We start from the raw sequence: 18,215 nt of genomic DNA on the forward strand, positions 1-18,215 counted from the left end.
GTCCAGTGGCTTAGACAAAAGGCTTGCTTCTGGAGTGGTTATATAACATTTCTGTTATTATATTTACGTGGTACTTTGTGACTTGTGCATGTGAACTTTCCATTCGCTGACCTTCAGCTTGGGACACCTAATTTTTCTGATACATCCTGCTCCAAGGCCATGGGCCTTTATCACTAATCACTCTGTTTCCGACACCTGCTGATAAGACTACTCCTGCAGTCCATATGTACCATAGAGCTTGGGAAAAATCTATGAAAGAGTCCTGTTGGAGTGTTGCTTTTTGAATGCTGTCTTTTTAACATTTTTACAGTACTTTGCACATTCAGCCAAATCCATCTGTCCTCTAGTTTCACAAATACCTGTATGTCTAACAAAACCAGCAAGCTCAAGTGTAAGTTAAGTGTGAGACTGCTACAGAAGGTCTTTACTGTTTACATTCAACCAGTGTCATACACAGAGGCTGAAAATGACATAGTTAAAATCTAATTTAAAAAATAGCGATTTTCACACAAACGTGAAAGTCTTGTGAGTTGTCTTGTGCATCTTGGATGCATGTCTCTTGTAGGCACGTTATCGGCAAAATGGTGGACTTCTACCATTCTCTGTGTTCTGCAATAAAGATTAATATCTATTAAAGATCTTGTTGTTCTGGTCAACGTGTTGTTCACAGAGGAAGGTGGAAAAACACAACTAGTTCCAGTGAGTAATCAGGCCCCTAATTTTAGCCCCCACCCCCTCCCCCCTGCACTCATTGATTGTGCAAATAACCTGAACTAGTACAGCTGTCATCAGCCATTAAGCACTGTGCGGGGTGCAGTGAATAAAGTTTCCTATCCAACAGGGGTCTCTCAGTGGTGTTCTGTTCCTCTTTGTCACAGTCAGTGCAATGTCATGGGCAAAACTGGAAAAAAGAATGGACACATTGGTGTCACTTCACACAAAGTGGTTAACTAACTAACTAATAAGGTTTCACAGATTTACCTGCCTGTGTATTACAGTATGATATGGTTTAGTTCTGCTCCAAGTGCTGTAATCAGAGTAAGTGATATGACCTTTAAACCAACCTTTTTATTGCATCACAGCTGTAGTTTTTTGGATGAATCCACTGGGCCCCGTCTGCTTAATGGTATGAGAAGGTTTTTGTTACATTTTGTTCCTGACTGTGGGGCATTGAACTTGGCATGCGAAGTGACACATAATCCACCTCATGGAAATACGACGACCCAGGCATCATAGACTCAGCTGATTGTTTTCACTGTCAAAGAGCAAGAATTCCCATCGTATGATGTTATTTCAGCTGCGTACCCCTTTCATTGTTATGAAGATGGTCTATATCGTGGTGTTTCAGCTGGGACAGGGTGTTACTAGTTCAATAGGGTTCACTTTGACAGCTCTGTCCTGCTAAAAGATGAGGCCCATGCTGTCTTTTGAATGGCAACTTACTAAGCCAACTGGAATTTAAAGAAAACATATAGTATATCTCCTGATTCTATATAGAAAGGTGTTCATTTTTTATTATGCCCCACCCCAACACCATGATTTCTGGTCTGAATCCTGTAGCACAGTGCATCTGAGTTATTACTGTAATTAGTGAGGATGAATCAATAGAGCACAGCCTTTGTGTGTGTGTGCATTGTGTGTGTGAGATTTATTACATTTGGGGGCAACTGCATCTTTAAACTACACTATAAGCTGCACCTTACACTATTAAACTTTTAAATTAAAAAAAGTTCACTATAAAAAGTTTAAATTAGCTCATATTCGAACCAGTTGTATAGGACCTCATTAGAGGGCAATTGCCATCTCATCCATTATGTTTACCTGTCTTTCCCCTCTTGGCTAATTGCTTTTTTTTTTGGCCTTTTTATGTCAAATTTGTTTGATTTTCCTATACTGTATCTGTATTTGTTTCTAATTTTTATTTGACAAATATTAAAATAAAGGAATGGAGGAGTACTTGAAAAAATTACAAATTCAAAATGCAGCAGGTCCTGATGGCATATATCCAGAGGTACTTATAGAAATAGAGGCACGCTGGAAACTCTGCTCTCCCTTATTTTCCCAAATTGTTTTGACAGGGATGTTAAAAGCATAGAAGTTAGATTTGCAGATGCTACAAAACTTCTAGGGTTTGGGAAACACTTTGTAATCTGCTAATCTAATCCAAGAAGATATAAATAGAAAAATCTGGCAAATGACATTCATCTCAGATTAATGTAATGTTCTATCTGTGAAAATACATTTAAGGCAGGTTTTCACTAAGTGCTCAAAGGCACACAGCTGCTTTCAGGTTCATGTTGTAGAGGCAGAGGTCCTTGTGGGTGTTGAAGTCCCGGTTTGACAATTTATTTCCTAATCTGCAGTGTGCTAACTGGGTCATTTTACACTTTACACTTTGTATACTTTTAAAGACTTGTTCCTTTGTATGCACATACACATGCGCTCAAGTACTTGCCGTCTTGTTGAGTAATGTGACCCACCTACAAGGTTATCTGTCCAACTACTGTATGATGATCATTGTGTCCTGAACTACTATGGAAGCTCAAAGTTCTGTTTCTTGAACATCAAAGGATAAGCAGAGCTTTCTATGTTAGCCTTTACTACTCACACAAATGGACAGCAATGGTCACAAAACACAACTGGCATACCAAAGTATGGCACCTGTGTTATTGTTGAACTGCACAGATACTAAGTTATTCTGGCAATGCATGACTTTATGGCCATAAAGTGAGTGTTTGAATGTCTGTTCAGAGTAACAATAGAGCAATGAACAACAGATATTGAACAACACAGACAGGATATTAGATCAGGCCAGAGAGATCTGTTTGTTTGACTTCCTCAAGGATGTTACATTGGTTGACATTGTTAAGCATTAATGTGGATAAATACTTGTACACATACTTGTACACTCAATGTATTGGCAATGTGCAAAATGTTGGTGCTGACTAGGTTTTAAGGCTTGGCAGTGATCCAGTGTGTATATATCTTGAAATTCTCAGATGCTTTTTTAAAAGGATTTTCCCGTTATTCATTATAATTCGAAATGTGCTCTCTCTCTCAGATTTTAAGAGTATTTTTTTATACAGTTTTGTTTCACCATGTAGAAATTGCATCCCTTGTTATACATAGCCCCCTCCCCCCTTATTTTGAGGGCGGCACCATAGTGTTTGGGACATATTAATATTAATGTTAATGAAAGTAATCATGTTTAGTACTTTGTCACATGCACTATCCATTGCATGCAATAAATTGTCACATATACTGTATCTTGCACTAATTCTTTTGACTCAGTTTTTAGAAGCTCTTGTTTTTTCACTTATATTCCTTTGACTTTCACCTTCCTCATGCAGATGAATTACATCTAATATATTTATTCTCATCAGAAATATCCCCTTTATCCATTTTAGATGCAGATGATAAAGAAATCTACCGGGCAGCAGGTGTGTTTAGGTAGTTATTTCAATGTTAGAATCACTTTTTAAGGCAAAGCATTGACACTTCTGGTAACAACTTTTGTTGGTTGGAAGGATGGAAGACTTTAAGTAGCAGTAGGGTGCACAAAAGAAAGAGTGGAGAAATACTGATATGTAGATTTGACACAGTCTACAGAGTACTATCCACCTGCACCCCCATCCCAAAAGAAACTTGTCCTGTTTTGATTTTTTATTTATCAATGCCATTGTCATTTTTTGACCATTTTATTTTCAGCATATCATTTCTATCTTCCCATAATCACACACTAGATCAAATATGTAGTCCCCTGCAGATCACTCCCTAATGAAAACCTCTACCTCCTCTACACTATATGTGCCTGTGTCTTAAGCAGGATGATTTATAGGACTGCAGAAAGGCCTGGTTCCCATAGTGACTGTGGTCTGTGCTAAGTAGATGTATTGTGTCTCAGAGCAGGCAGCAAGCTTGCCCAATACTCTCTCTGCTGAACCTGGTGTTGCTGAGTCTCAATGTCCGTCACTCTCAGAGGCTGTCAGGGGGTGCAGGCCTTTTTTAGTGATTAGTGGTTCAACCCTGGAGTTCCCAATTCTGTTCACCTCAAGGCTCCCTAAAATGTCATTGTGGTTAAGAATGTATTTAACCTCTATTTAACTGGGTTAGCCAACCACAAACGCAGTTCTCATTTGCAGTGATGGCCTGGGGAATCATGGTAACTTTTTCAACCTTTAGTAGCAGTAGTCTTTTTAACTTTCTAGCATATGATAGAATGTTTGAATCAAGATGTCACATTTTTATGGATCTATTTAAGACATGAAGCTAGCATAATATATTGTATAGTATAAATATACAATAAGTTACAATTGTATACAGCTATAGTATGTTTGTACTCTTGACAAGCACTGATGTTTTCTCCTTCCGTAAATGATTGCAGTGTAATGTCATCTAAGTTTTAAATGTGTAATCATACAGCATAGGAAAAAACAAACAAAATAACCAAAACATCTCATTTTTCTTTAACTTCCTGTTTCACTGTAAAAATCTGTGACATACAGAAGAAAAATAATAAAGAGTATTATTTTTTGAACATGCAAAAACAGACATACCCCAGACCCTGTTTGAGAACCTGGTGTATTATAAGTAACCATTTCTGGAGGCTGTGGAGGTGGGCAGGAGTAAATTATGGGAGGTGGTACTTTCACCTGGTTGAACAACATGTAATTAGATATAAATTATGCCCACACCCACACACACCCATATAACAAATAATCTGTTTACAAATAGCACATCCAATAAGCTATTTACATGGCAAAACAATTACACGTCTGACGCTAGATAATTTGGTAATTTTGCTCTAGTTTAGTAAAAAAAGACAAATGTGTGTAGGACTTGCCAGACACATTTGGTCTGTTGTAAAGTGTCTCCTTGTCCTGTGCTCTGATGAGGACAAACTATGGAAGACACGTTATTAGGATAATTTAGCATTAACCACTCTGAAACTACTGGAACAATAATTTCAGAATGTTAAAAAGTAGGGCAGTACTCATGTTGCTGAGGAGCTAATAATTATAATATTTCCAAAAGAATAATCATCACCATCATCATCAACATCATAATTTCTCTGATGTCTATTATTGTCCCCATGGAAGGTACTTCCTCCTTTCACAATAGGGTTGATTAGAGGATGCCACCTTAGTGTCATGGGCTATTCAGCCAAGCACTGCTCTCCCCCCATGGCAAGGGCTGGTTTCCAATATTTGTGAGTTTAACAAAGAACACTAATATATTGTCTCCACAAGCAAAAACATGTGGAGAATGCTGTGAAAATTGCACTGAATGATATCCTGTTTGCAAGTTATGGTTAAAAATGTATAGACTTCCACTTATTAAAAAGAATTGTGCACTATTTATCTGTCATATATATTTTTGTAACTTTTAGAAATAGATGATAACCATATTTGAACAGCAGACATTCTATTGATGTTTGAGGGATAGTACACCTGCTTCCTCCTAATGATGCTGTGTTGTTGGAGCAACTTAATAATATTTCTGGTGCATTTTACAGACGTTGTTATAGGAAACATTATATGAAATTGTACGGGCCATTCATTTTTTAATGTGAACGGGCACAAACAGCTTCTATGTATTTGCACAGAAGTTAAGATTTCTGGTGAAGCTTATAAGACAATAGTGAATACTGAATCTCCAAATGACCATTCCCATCTCTGTGAACTTTGGTCACTCTCATTTAATTTTCTATTGTATGCATGATGTGTCACATAATGGTATGTGACATGTGTAAAGAAATGTCAGTTAATTCATTTTTTTAATCCTTAATTTTATTGTCCTCAGAGTTCTGAAAAAAAAAACCTAGAAAATAATGAAAAAAGAGAGTTATGAAGTACGAGCCAATGGCAATGTTCACCGATGATGTTAAACCACACGGGTTTTTGTAAGTCTGTTATTTGCTTGACTAATGAAAAGTCTCTTTGGTTAGAGCGCAAATCCCTCATTTGCCTTCTGTGTAATTTTTCACAGCCACAAGCAATGACATAGCACAGCGCCTTCTTCTGACCAGCTAGTCACGTGTGTGTGTGTGTGTGTGTGTGTATGCGTGCACACAGACTAAGGAATGGCTGGAAAGGAGACATACAAGTATACTCATCAAGCCAGGGATAGGAGGTAGGAGCTGTGGCACAGGAAGCAGGCATGGTTGAGCAGAGACCAACAGCTCACCTGGGAGAGAGATGAAGAAGTACTCCATAGAGAAAGAAGGCTTGTTTACCATGGGGTCTCTCTTCTGAGAGTTCTGGAGAGATTTAGATCTCTCTTCAAAAACAAACACCAAGTCCCAGGGTTATGCTTTGCGTCAGTGCGCCTGTCAATGATTAGCTAGAGACAGGGAAGCTAGGAAACAGCGGCGCTGCTACGGAGCAGCTCTGGGGCACCGTCTCTGCCTCCGCCACCCATTATCCATGTGACCAGTCAATGCAACTAGCGAGGCATATCCACGTGCCCCCGCAGGAGGAACACCAGTTCTTTTTGCAAAATGCATGAGAGCACAGGAACACCTCAATTTTGTGTTTACACACGTGCTGTCATCACATATGTAAAGTACAAATAGGCGAGTCCTTTCCAGCATTAAATATTTCAGAAGGCTGGTGGAGAATGCTGCCAGGCTAGTTGAATTCTTGATTGGGAATCAACAGAGCTCAGGGTTTACAAACCCAAAGGCCCCACATGACCTCAGCCACCTATCTGCTCCTGATGCGTGCATGTGTGTGCGTGTGTGTACGTGCACACGTATGTGTATGTGTGTGTGTGTGTGTGTGTGTACGTGCACACGTGTGTGTGTGTGTGTATGTGTGCATGTTTGTGTGTGCGTGTGTGTGTGTGTGTGTGCGTGTGTGTGTGTACGCGTGTGTGCGTGGTGTGTGTTGGGGGTGGCTCACATTGCTTCCTCACATGCTGTGAAGTTCCAAGCTGGGGTGGGGGGAGGGAGTTGAGTGTACCACAGTCATGCTCTTTCCTCTGCTGGCTCACTGATACTCATCTCATTCTGCCTTCTCATCAGCACATGAACCAGAAGCTCACAGAGAAGCCTGCCACACAGCTCTGATTTCTTTTCCCTGTCTCTCACACGCAGTGCAGTGATGTGCTGGGATCTCTCTCACCTTGTTTGAGTCACCTTGTTTGCTTGGAATTCAGTGGGACGTTCAGCACAAGTCACACGTTGTTCTGATGATCTGCCGGTAACTCCCATTCTATTTTTGTACTTTATTGCATAATATATGTGTACATGCACACGTGTGCATGTCTGTGTATATACTCATATGTATTCAAATATATAACCACACACACACACGCACACAAAAGGTCATCTAAGGAATATTTCAGGCAAACTGCCAATGTATATTATTTCAAAGTTTTTATCTTTGCACAGTGGCCACTTATGCCATTTAAGATCTCTTAAATGGTCGCATTTTAAAGTCCCCAGTGCTTAACCGAGACCGGAAAAGACATGCTTGTTGTTATTATGGTTCATGGTTAGAATGAGCTGTAGACTAAACTCCAGCTTCAGTCCCTCATCTCATTATCAGATTTTAAACAGAAGATAGTGAAAAGAAGTGCATATTTTCTCTGTTAACTCTGCCTGTTTCTGAAACCATCCTAATTCTGGTTTCAGGAGCTATAACGTGCAACACTTGCTTTATGTGGTGTAATGTTGTGGTACACACTAACACGCAATAGTCATTGCTGCCTATTGGCCAGATCTCCCTTGCAAAGCAACTTCTTTGTAAGTTTCCTAAAATAAAGGTGGAATAAAAATTTTGTAAAATACTGGCAGCATCTAACAATATATGAATATCTAGTCATTAATAAGCAATAGGGCTACTCTTCACATAAGGACTGAAGCTCTTCTTCCAGGAGAAGAATTATGGAATGCTGGAATGCATAGTTCTGAATTATGTATTGTGGGATATTGGACCATTCTTTAAGGTCCAACATCTCCATTTCCTGGGCAGGTGAATGAGGTGGAAATATTCTTTGCGCTCTGTGCTCCACTTCCCATAAAGGTTCAGTGATGTTTAGATTGTGATTGTGGAGGCCATAGAAGACATTTGACTTCACCCTGATGTCCAGGAAACCACTTTTGAATATGTGCCTTTGGACATTAGACTTGGATGTATGTGATTTCTGAAGCCCTTCATTAAGTGCCAACTGTTTGAAGCTCACAACATACAATTTTTGTTAAGACTGGGTTAGAGGTGTTGATTCAATTCTGTGGTAATTTTTGAGGCCATAGTTTTGGGGCATTTAGCAGATGTCCTCTACAGTGTCTGTTTGTCCCTGTTGGTGAGCTTCAATACTGTTCCCATTGCCACATTTAAAACACGCTGATTGGTTGGCATTTGTTTAGTGTACACATTCCAGCTTTATATGTATAGATTTGAAAATATCTATACAGGTACCTGACTGACAAGGAGTCACCATTCTATAATGTAGGGATGCACATTGTATATGTATTAAGTAAGGAAAATATCCTGTTGGCTGAAACCTTCCCTCCAATTCTGTATAGTCCTGTAGTACTACTAGCTACAGTTGACAACTGGGATGGTCAGGATTTCAAAGGGTATTTACAAAGAGATGAATCATTGATCTTAGAATTAGTTCTCTACCTTGATACACAAAAGTCTTCCAAGACATTCATTTGCTTCACAAACAAAAAATAAGGGGTTAGAAGTATATGTCTTATAGTTATAAGAGAAAGGAATATCCCTAGAGAAAAGAATATCCCAATTTATGGGTAGCCCAATTTATTTACTGGATAATGTGGATTTGTCAGCTTATTCAGTTACAGAACTAATTTCCAGGCAAATTGCATGTTGCTCCTAAGTCCCAGGCTCACTGATTCAGGTCTCAATCCATGAAATCACTTTCACATATACTAAAATGTAGCCCTTTCTGATGCATCACCTAGCAATGAAATGTGATGCAATACATATAAATGTTTTTACAGTGGTTTAATGCTATCTATCCAATGCAACTATATTATGTGGCATACTTTCTCTATTGAGCTATAGTTGTTATACAAACCCCCCCAGAATGGTGCAATCCAAATGAACCAATGAGCTAATTTGTCTGAAAAACTATCCTTTGAAGTCTGGTAGTAATGGTATCTAGCATCACCGGTGCTTGGCTAACAGCTCTGGTTAATCAAATATGCCCAATGACATATAACGTTGCTTAAAAAGTAATCACATGTGGTATTGCAAATTACAGATGAGTCACCTCCAAGGTGTTAGTATAACCATCTTGACTTATTCTTAGTTTTGTTATTTTCAGGTTTCTGCATTAAAGCAGATAAACCAAAGAAAAATAAAACAGTAGTCTGTCTGAAAAAGAACTCTTTGTTTTGAACTGACAAACTTTGTTTACATCGGTTTTTCTGAAAGCATTGATTTGAGACCTCTCTGCATGTATGTCACAGATAAGCTCCGTAAAGTGGGTCACATTTTTCAGTCCCGAGTAAAGAAACCATCTGGATTGTTTGTTTCCTCCCTAGTGCCTTCAAAAATGAAAGTACCAGAGGCAGAGAACCTTCTCAGGCCTCTTCCTCCTCTCATTCTCTTCCCACAGAAAACGTGGGTGTGTATTTATGCGTCACTGTCTGTGGGAACATTATGTGTGGTGGTGTCTTATTTTGTCTGTGTGTGTTACTGTCTCACTCTCTCTCTCTGAATCTGTGTATTTTTAGTCACTTTCTGTTTGTTTGAATTTGTGGGTACTGGTGTCTCACTCTGTGTGAATCTGCTTGTGCTGGTCATTCACTCTGTCTGTGATAATCTGTGAGTGTGTTGGTCAAGCTGTTCGTAGGTGCCATCATACGGTGGCTGCACATAGCAGCGACAGTACCCGTTCTTTGCCCTGTAGCAGGGGAGTTGCTATGAAGTGAAACCCATGCCCTTAGGCAAAGTTGGGTCATTTAATCGAATGGGGATCAGTCCAGGGGCATCAATTGAGTAGCTATGGCAGCTGCCATACCTCAGCAAATAGCTGGCATATGTTAATGTATAGCTGCTTTAAGTGCAGCTATACGAAACACCCCACATGTGTGATCCCTATCTGCAATTTGCCATCCCTTAGTTTCACCTCACATAGCCCATTTCATTATGTCTACAAGAGACTGTTACCTAAGGCATTAATTCATAATAGTAATTAACACCGTATGGAATCAATATGTAACAATGATCATTTTTAATGGTCATTCATATTTGACTTTGGTGGCTGCTTCATAAGATTTTGATGCGTTAAGTATTAGTCTATTCCTTCATTCATCACAATTTATGCATTAACTCAAAATTATTTCAACATAAGTTCAGGTATTAGTACAGTAAATGCTTATTTGTGTCCAGTATTGTAAAAGTGCTACCACTTTACGTGTATCTGTCCACACTGTAAATTACTCTGCGAATCTGTCCTGCTGCCCATTTATGTTTCTCTCCCTGTTTGTCTGTCTGCACTGGACATTGTCCCTCTAGAGGCAACTTTGTCAAAAGACAACACCATAACTTGAGCTGGAGTGGTGGATGCAGGGAGACACAAGGCCAGAGATCTGAATTCAAAATTTGGCACAAGAACAGTGCCCTGGAGACATAAAGGACAAAATCTCACAGCAACTCTACCCCCACCATTAACATGAGTCCCAGAGGCCCAATGTGGAATGAAGGGGTAGGGATTTGACTGAGAAGTTCCATGAGAAGGGCCAATCACGGCCAGAGATATTTCACATTCTGACATGAAAAATGCAGTGCTACAAGGCACAATGTACAGTCTTAATGTTTTGGAGCAACATGTCCCTGCTGAAAGTTTATTATATAACACAAACTTAAAGCCCATATTTGCACAAAGATGGGGACACTAGGGAGGAGGAGCAGGCTGGGGGGGAGGGGGCGGTGAGGGGTGGGGAGTGGGTAACATGGGCTGGGATTTCAGCCCTGGGCCTTGCTGTGCGGCGACAGTGCTATCCACTGATTTAAAACTTTGTGACAATTGATATTTTTGTGAGTCCTTAGCACATTCATTTTCTCACTGTACATTTATTTTTCCTAGCATGGGGTACTGCTTCTGCCAAGGTATTTTCTGTTTTAAAGTACATTCAGTGAAAACTCAATAACAATGGCAGCAAGCTGTGCTGTGTAGGAGATGAGCCTACTCAGTTCTATATCAGTATAGTTACAGAGCTGTATTGGCTGGCAAGAGCAAGAGTAGGTAAGCTTGAGAAGAGAGAATGAAAGAGAGAGAGAGAGAGTACTGCATTGCTAAGCTCAGATTTTTCTGTGGTGTTAAATAATGAAGAAACAAATGCAAAAATCCCACGAGGGAATTCCATCTTCATGGAGTCGCAGCAGGGCCAGGAATGCCACAGGTCTGCTGCCTCTACGTTTATTCTGAGGCATTGCTGTCAGAAATCAGGGTCACTGTCCTTGCTGGGGCCCTGCTGAGTGCTGGCAGGGTGGCAGGATTGTGAAGCATGCAGCTCAGCCCAGAGACAGACGTAACGTTCAAATGAGAGCAGTGCATCTGGGAACCTGCCATCCCCCAGAGCTATGGCTGGCAAAGGCAGGGATGGCCTGGTGTTGTCCACACCTGAACCTGTCTAGAAAGTCCTGGTTGCTGTTCTTAACTGTGACTTCGACGGATGGCAAGTGTTACCATGTTTCTCAATACATAGACTATATAAACATAAACCACAAGCATGTACTGTACATTTATTCTTCAGTTAAATGTTGATTGAATCCAGGCAAATATCTGAGTTTTGATGCACAGAAGAAAATCTAGAACATTGGTTCCTTCTTGGGTACCCCCAGCCAGATGCAGATGTTTGTGAATAAAGCCCTTGATTAGTCGCAGCAGGTGTGATTGAGGTGGAACACATAAAACACCTGGATCTGGTTGGGTGTCCATAAGGAGAAACTTGATCGAGAAGGAGCTACTCTTCATCTTCACCCACTTTCATTCCTTACTCCCATACTCATCAAAAAGATTGCTTGTTTTCAAACATGGTTCTTGACTTGTCTTTTGTAATACTCAAAATTACTATATTTGTTAATGTTACTGCAGACAAAGAATCTGACATTTGATTCTCTCTTTCTATTCCTTGCCCCATTTTTGCTGCCCTGATTGGGCTGAGAACAATATAAAGTTTACAGTTTGGTAACACACAGCTTTATTACATGCTATATGTGGGGCATGGGGCACAGAGAGGGCTTCTCAGAAGACTGAGAAGGTTTAGAATCAAGAGTTTGGCCCTTATTAGGACTTAAGACGTTATTGGAATGGAGACGCTTAGTGAGATGGGTTTATTTATTAATTTAACTTTTGGAGGATTTAAATCTAAATCTTTACGCCATCTCTTTGTGTTAAAGGTACCTCTTTGTTTATAGATTAAGCACGCACTTTTCAGGGAACAGTCTGACCTGAATTTTAAAGGGAAGAAGGAAAAATGCTGAGTGAGTAAAAAGCAAAGCCTTGTGCATTGGGACTAGGATATTAAGAGTGGGTTAATATCCTGCCACTCTGAGCTCAGGCAGACGGGAGGTGTTGGGAATGGGGGTGAGGGGTGGAGGTGGGGGGGGGTTGGTATGGAGGGTTCGGTGCCCTGATTGGATAAATGCTCTGTCTTCAATTGTATTATGTCCAGTTGAATACCAGTGAGCTTTAAGCAGCATCAATGAGATCAGATCTCTGCATTATCTATTGGTCTCTTATGCAATTAACAGGAGGTACACATGGGAGTAGGTAGCGGCAGGCCTGGGTTAAGGGCACGTCACCAATGAAATGTTGTTGGGGCAGATGGGCCACGTAACCTCTACAAATCATGGTCAGCTGTTTTGGGCAAAGGGGGAAGGAATGGCATTTTGGGAATTAAGTTTGGAGTCAGGAAACAACAAGAGCACGTCCATTGCAGAGGGGCTACTTCTCTGCATCAATTGTAAAGCGCTTTGGATAAAAGCGCTATATAAATGCAGTCCATTTTACCATTTACCACTGTAGAGTCCTGTTCGCTTATTCCTTTCCCTAACTGTCAATGCCACAAATGCCTTCACCCCTGAACTTGATGCAGGAAAGTAATTACAATTACAGTGACATTTTATTGGAAAAGCTCTGCTCATCCCTAATATAATGATGCATGATTTATTGTCAATGTTTTCTAACACACACAGAATAGTGTGCTTCAGTTGCAATCTGATGTCTATTATGACATTGACGTTTCAGAGAATTTCTCAGGAAAAAACCTACTTTTAGAGATTGACAGCATGCCAAACATAGTGAACTTAGTGAAACCTATGTCTGAGATTTGTCAAGATGTCACTACTACCTAACCTGGTTCAAGGCAGGGATACAGGTAGTCCTGTATATGTCACTGCTCCTCACTTGGAGCAGTGACATATTTCCTTGGCTGTATTGGGCTGCTGCCTAACACAGGACAGGGTTAGTGCAGCCCTGTTCTACGGTCTCTTCAGCGTACTGAAGGGACAGTATTATGTAAATGAATGCTCTGCTCGCTAAAGTGGTACTGAGCTGCAATATCAGGGGTCATTGGAGAGATTTTCAGTTATCCAAGCATACAATCAAATCAGATCAAATCAAAATTCAATGTTGGGTGGGGCAAACATTGTGCATCACATATGTACAAATGTGCACATCATGCACAGCACATTCTACAAGTAAAAATGCACAGTACAGTTCAAGACCCATGCAAGATGATAGAATTCACAGACTAATATTAAAATATTGAACAGTATTACACCACTAACTCTACGCACATGCTCACATGCTCAAAGTACATTAATTAAGCAGCTTTCAGAAAGTTGGCGCAAAAGCAAAGGGTGATTTCAGTGTCACCTGATGGCTAAAGACTATATACAGTACTTCGGTCTTCCTTGATTTTTGGCTGGACCGCAACAGTGAAGCCAGCCCTATAAACGCGAATGTCTGTGACTGAATGACTGAGTGATGAAGTTACATCATTGGTCTGCCGAGTTATGAAGTTACACCATTGGTCGGCCGGTCCAGCCATATGCTAGGTTTTGACCTGGTCTTGTTCTTTGAAAGATATATAGTTATCCAAAAAGGTTTGTTCCTTCTTCTCTATTAGTTAACCACTTTCTGGCACCATTTTAGCTGATGTGCACTAGTTTGCCCAGAAATCCAAACCAGGCCAACTTAGCAGAAGAAAAAACATAATACGGGAAAGATTTATGATTAACTGAGTCATTCTTTTTTATATAAAAACAATATACTGCAGCCATTTAAAGAACACCCATTCACAATTTGATTGAGATTAATCACGAAGGTGAGATTCTAATGAATTACGCTGGTTAAATATTAATATCACTTAACCCGGGCACTGACAGGAACAGCCAGTCTGTACAATGTAAGAAGACCTCTGTGCCTCTAGAGCAGGTCCCCGGTATGAATCTGACCCTCAGTACTTGCTGAAAGGCCTCTTAGTCACAACCTGCCACAAGGCCCTCAGGTACATCGTGTTTACTGTGCGTCACAAAATTTCTCCCATCTGGGTTATCATTTGCATCGACCGCTCTTGTGATGTAACAGTTTGCTGCGCTTCACGGACGCGACCTTGTAATAGCCACACACCGCTGCCTCACACGGCCCTCCCCCTCTCCCCACGTGTGCCGCCGATGACCGGGCTGTGGAGGAAGCAGAATGAGGATGAGGAGGAGGGGAGGGGAGGACACGGGGGAGCGGTCTGAGGCGGGGAGGGGTGATGAAATGCTGCATTGCCTCCCTCTCGGTCCGCGTGTCCACAGCCCCTGCCAGCACAGCCCTGCGCCGCACTGCCACGGCATTGCATAACTCTACCGCAGACTCTGACGCCTCTGAGTGTCTGAGTGCGGGGGCCACCGCGATCGCCCTCTCACGACGCCATCTCCAGGCGAACGCTCGTGCTATCTGCATCAGAGAAAACAACCAGCCGTCAGCGTCTCTGTGCACTGCGCTTCTTCGGTACAAAAGCCTTCCTCTATTTTTAGCCATTCGATTGCAGATCCTTGAGGGGACAATTTAGTTCCGCTGTGGAAGCCCTTTTGCTGCTTGCGTCTTCTAGGAAAGACAAGCACATGCCTGTCGTATTCAGCTAAACCTGCTGACCGGGGCACTTTTGAAAGGGGTTGTTTTAGGCATAATTTGCAGTGGGAATTCCAGCTCTAGACATGAGTCAGTAAATTGTTAGCTTGTGCATAGACGTCAGGGAATCAAGCCCTTAATCTTTTCATAACTGTTTTGTGGGCATACAAAAAAAATAAAAACAGGGTTTCAATAAAAAAAAAATGTACAGGCTTACATCCTTGCATGACTTGCATAACTCATTGGCCTCAGCCTCAAATCTGGGAGCCACGATCAATATCACTGAAAAGGGCCTTGTTTTTACTCAAAGCTCAGCTTAGAGCAGCTTTGGTCTTGTAACAGGCAGGCCGCATAGGGAACAGAATGGCTGTTGTTGAATGAGGACTTAGCCATTTTACATAACTCTGCTTAATTACTTGGTCACCTTTTTACTCCTTCTGTGTGCTGGTTTCAAACCGGTTCAGACTGGCTGTGGCTGACTCAGAAAGGAGGTGACCTCCAGGGCATGCTCTTGGCTAAAAACTTCATTGCAAACAAAAAGTTGCTAATAGTGAAGAGGCCCTCCATTCCCCTGAAACCCTAAAGTATGTCACCTCTACAGATCAAAAAGAGATGGCAATAAGGGCTCTCATAATCCCCACTGCAGGAGGAGCTGGGCTCAACTGAGTAGATCACTGCAGTGCTGTAAAGGAACTGGATTTAGAACCATGCAGTCACCTGGCTCTCTTTCCCTGGTTTGGCTCATAAAATCTCAACTCCCATTTTCTGACATGTACCCCCCTGTATTACCTGGCTCAGATGATAGGAATATGCATCCTCTCATCTTCACAGGGCTTACGTAAATTATGTAAATTATTAACGTGACTTGTAGCCACATAGCTGCAGGTTCTAATTCCATTTTGTGACAATCTTGAGGTAATCTTGAGAAAATAGTTTAGCCTGAAAAGCATCTAAAGCAAAAACCAGCTTTATGAACGTGTAACATGTTAAATGTAAGCTATCCAACTGCCCTGCTGGATAAGTGTGCTGGCTGTACAAGAGAACAATTTAATGCAACAATATTTTAAAAGTTGAAATGAATAGAAATCAGTAAATTTCTTCTATTCATATTCAGGTTCAGGGATATTTCATCCCTGTCCCTGCCCTGTATACAATTAAGGTAACATTTAATGAACCAAAAACTGTGTTCTTACAAAAATAAAAACAAGATTGTATCGAGCAATACTTTAGCAAAAGGCAGCTGATTACAAACCACAAAACTTTCTCATAGTTGCAGAATACATATTTCTCAGCATTTGTTTCATCCCTGGTCTTGCTCTTTTCCAATCTATTTCTTTCTTGAAACATTTAATAAGAAATTAATTAAATTATGCAGGTAGTCCCTTTCCTACAATCGAGCTTCATCAATAAGAAAAAACATAGACAATATGCAACAGTACAGCCATGTTTGTAAATTATTTAAGAAACTGAGAAACAGTGACATCTTTTGGTGAAGAACGTAATACCTCCAGGAGCTCAGAAACCACTTCAAATACAAGTTTCTTGACTCTGGAAAGATAATAAAATATTTTTTAAATGCTGTTTCTGTGTTAAATGAAACAACAGACACATAGTGTGCAGTCGCTATGCACAAAACTATTTATTTTGATTTAGTATGTACCTGGGTAATCCCAAAGAGGCATCTTTCTATCATTCCACATTCCCACCCTTTACTTTCCAAATGCTGTGTTATCGTCTAGACAAAGATATTTTGTAATACTAGGGATATGCTGGTTAAAATAACATACTAGATTTTGTAGTAGGTCTTGCCTGAAGGCCCTCTCCTCACAGTCTTCTGTTACTTTTGATGGTGATCTGACAGCTGGACTTCACACACATGCAGCATTGCTGGCACCCCAATTGATTCATACACTTAGTCTCTTCTTGCTCATTTGCAAAGTTTGAGGGGCGGAGGTGGATTGGAGGTGAGTGCATGTCATATTGTTGGGTGATCAGGCGATGAAGTCTGTCTTGTTTGATAGTGTGCCTTCAAATCGGAAATTCATATGGTGGTGCAATCTAACTTGGCTCATATACCTTGCCAATTTTGCAACTTTACAGGGTCTTGTGAAACTCTTAGCTTGAGATAGGGGACTCATGCAATGTTAGTCAAATACTGTATGACTATAGATCAAGCTTGACAATTTGGAATCTGGCCCAGGAGCTCGCAGAGTTGAGAGGTTGCCAGATTCAGTGGGTATGCCAGAATGCTTTACCTCGGAGCCAGATAAGGAAAGCATGCACTAATTACGTCAGTTTCTTAGGAAAGTGGACATTAAAAAGATTTTACAATGGGCAATTTAGGCATATTGCAGACATCTTTAACCAAAAGATACATTTGACATGATAAGAAAATCTGCCCTAGAGATTGATAGCCAAGGTCTTCCATGTAAATTTGTCATATGAATCACTATGTAGTACTGAAAACATTCACTTAAATATGATCAGTGATACACAGACACAAGAAGTGTCCTTTTTACCTCTGAATGCCAAATAGTGGTTACACAGAAGAATAATTCCTCCCCCTTATTTTACATTTCCATAAGAATGTAAAATCAAACTTTACCTAACCCATCCATATAACAGTGTCTTAATGCATTGTGCTGAGCGATGGTTCATCTCCACGTGTAAACTGAAAAACCAAATCTAATTGCATAGTACATTAGACTGTGCAATTTTTTAAAGCTTTTTGAGCCAGTCTAATTCAAGCATGTACCTTTTTGAAGAGGTGTTAGTTGACCTATCTGCTGAATTACTCATGTTGGATTTACCAGTGGATTGGATTATGCAATTTTAAAATGGAACAGCATGCTCTGCTGGGACTGAGAGCAGAAAAAGCACCAAATGAGAAAAAACTGAGGATGAAACATGAAATAGAAACTGGTAAAACATAAAAAAAGAAACCCATTAAATATTACTGATTACATTTACTGTAGATGCACTGTGATTTCTGTGGTCCTAATGTGGTCTCTTAATGTGGCAGACAGTACCACTGGATGATTCATATTGTATAATGTATTCACTATATATATATATATATATATATATATCTATATATGTAATGAATTTAC

At 40.4% G+C, this 18,215-nt stretch overlaps 1 long non-coding RNA gene across 1 annotated transcript in view; it reads left to right on the plus strand.

Annotated features, from left to right (window-relative positions):
• Nucleotides 1–18,215, plus strand: part of LOC118227476 — a 34,357-nt gene that overhangs the window by 7,786 nt on the left and 8,356 nt on the right. The gene's annotated exons all lie outside the window — the stretch shown is intronic.

This window comes from Anguilla anguilla, chromosome 5 (genome assembly GCF_013347855.1).
Source record: "Anguilla anguilla isolate fAngAng1 chromosome 5, fAngAng1.pri, whole genome shotgun sequence".
NCBI lineage: Eukaryota > Metazoa > Chordata > Actinopteri > Anguilliformes > Anguillidae > Anguilla > Anguilla anguilla.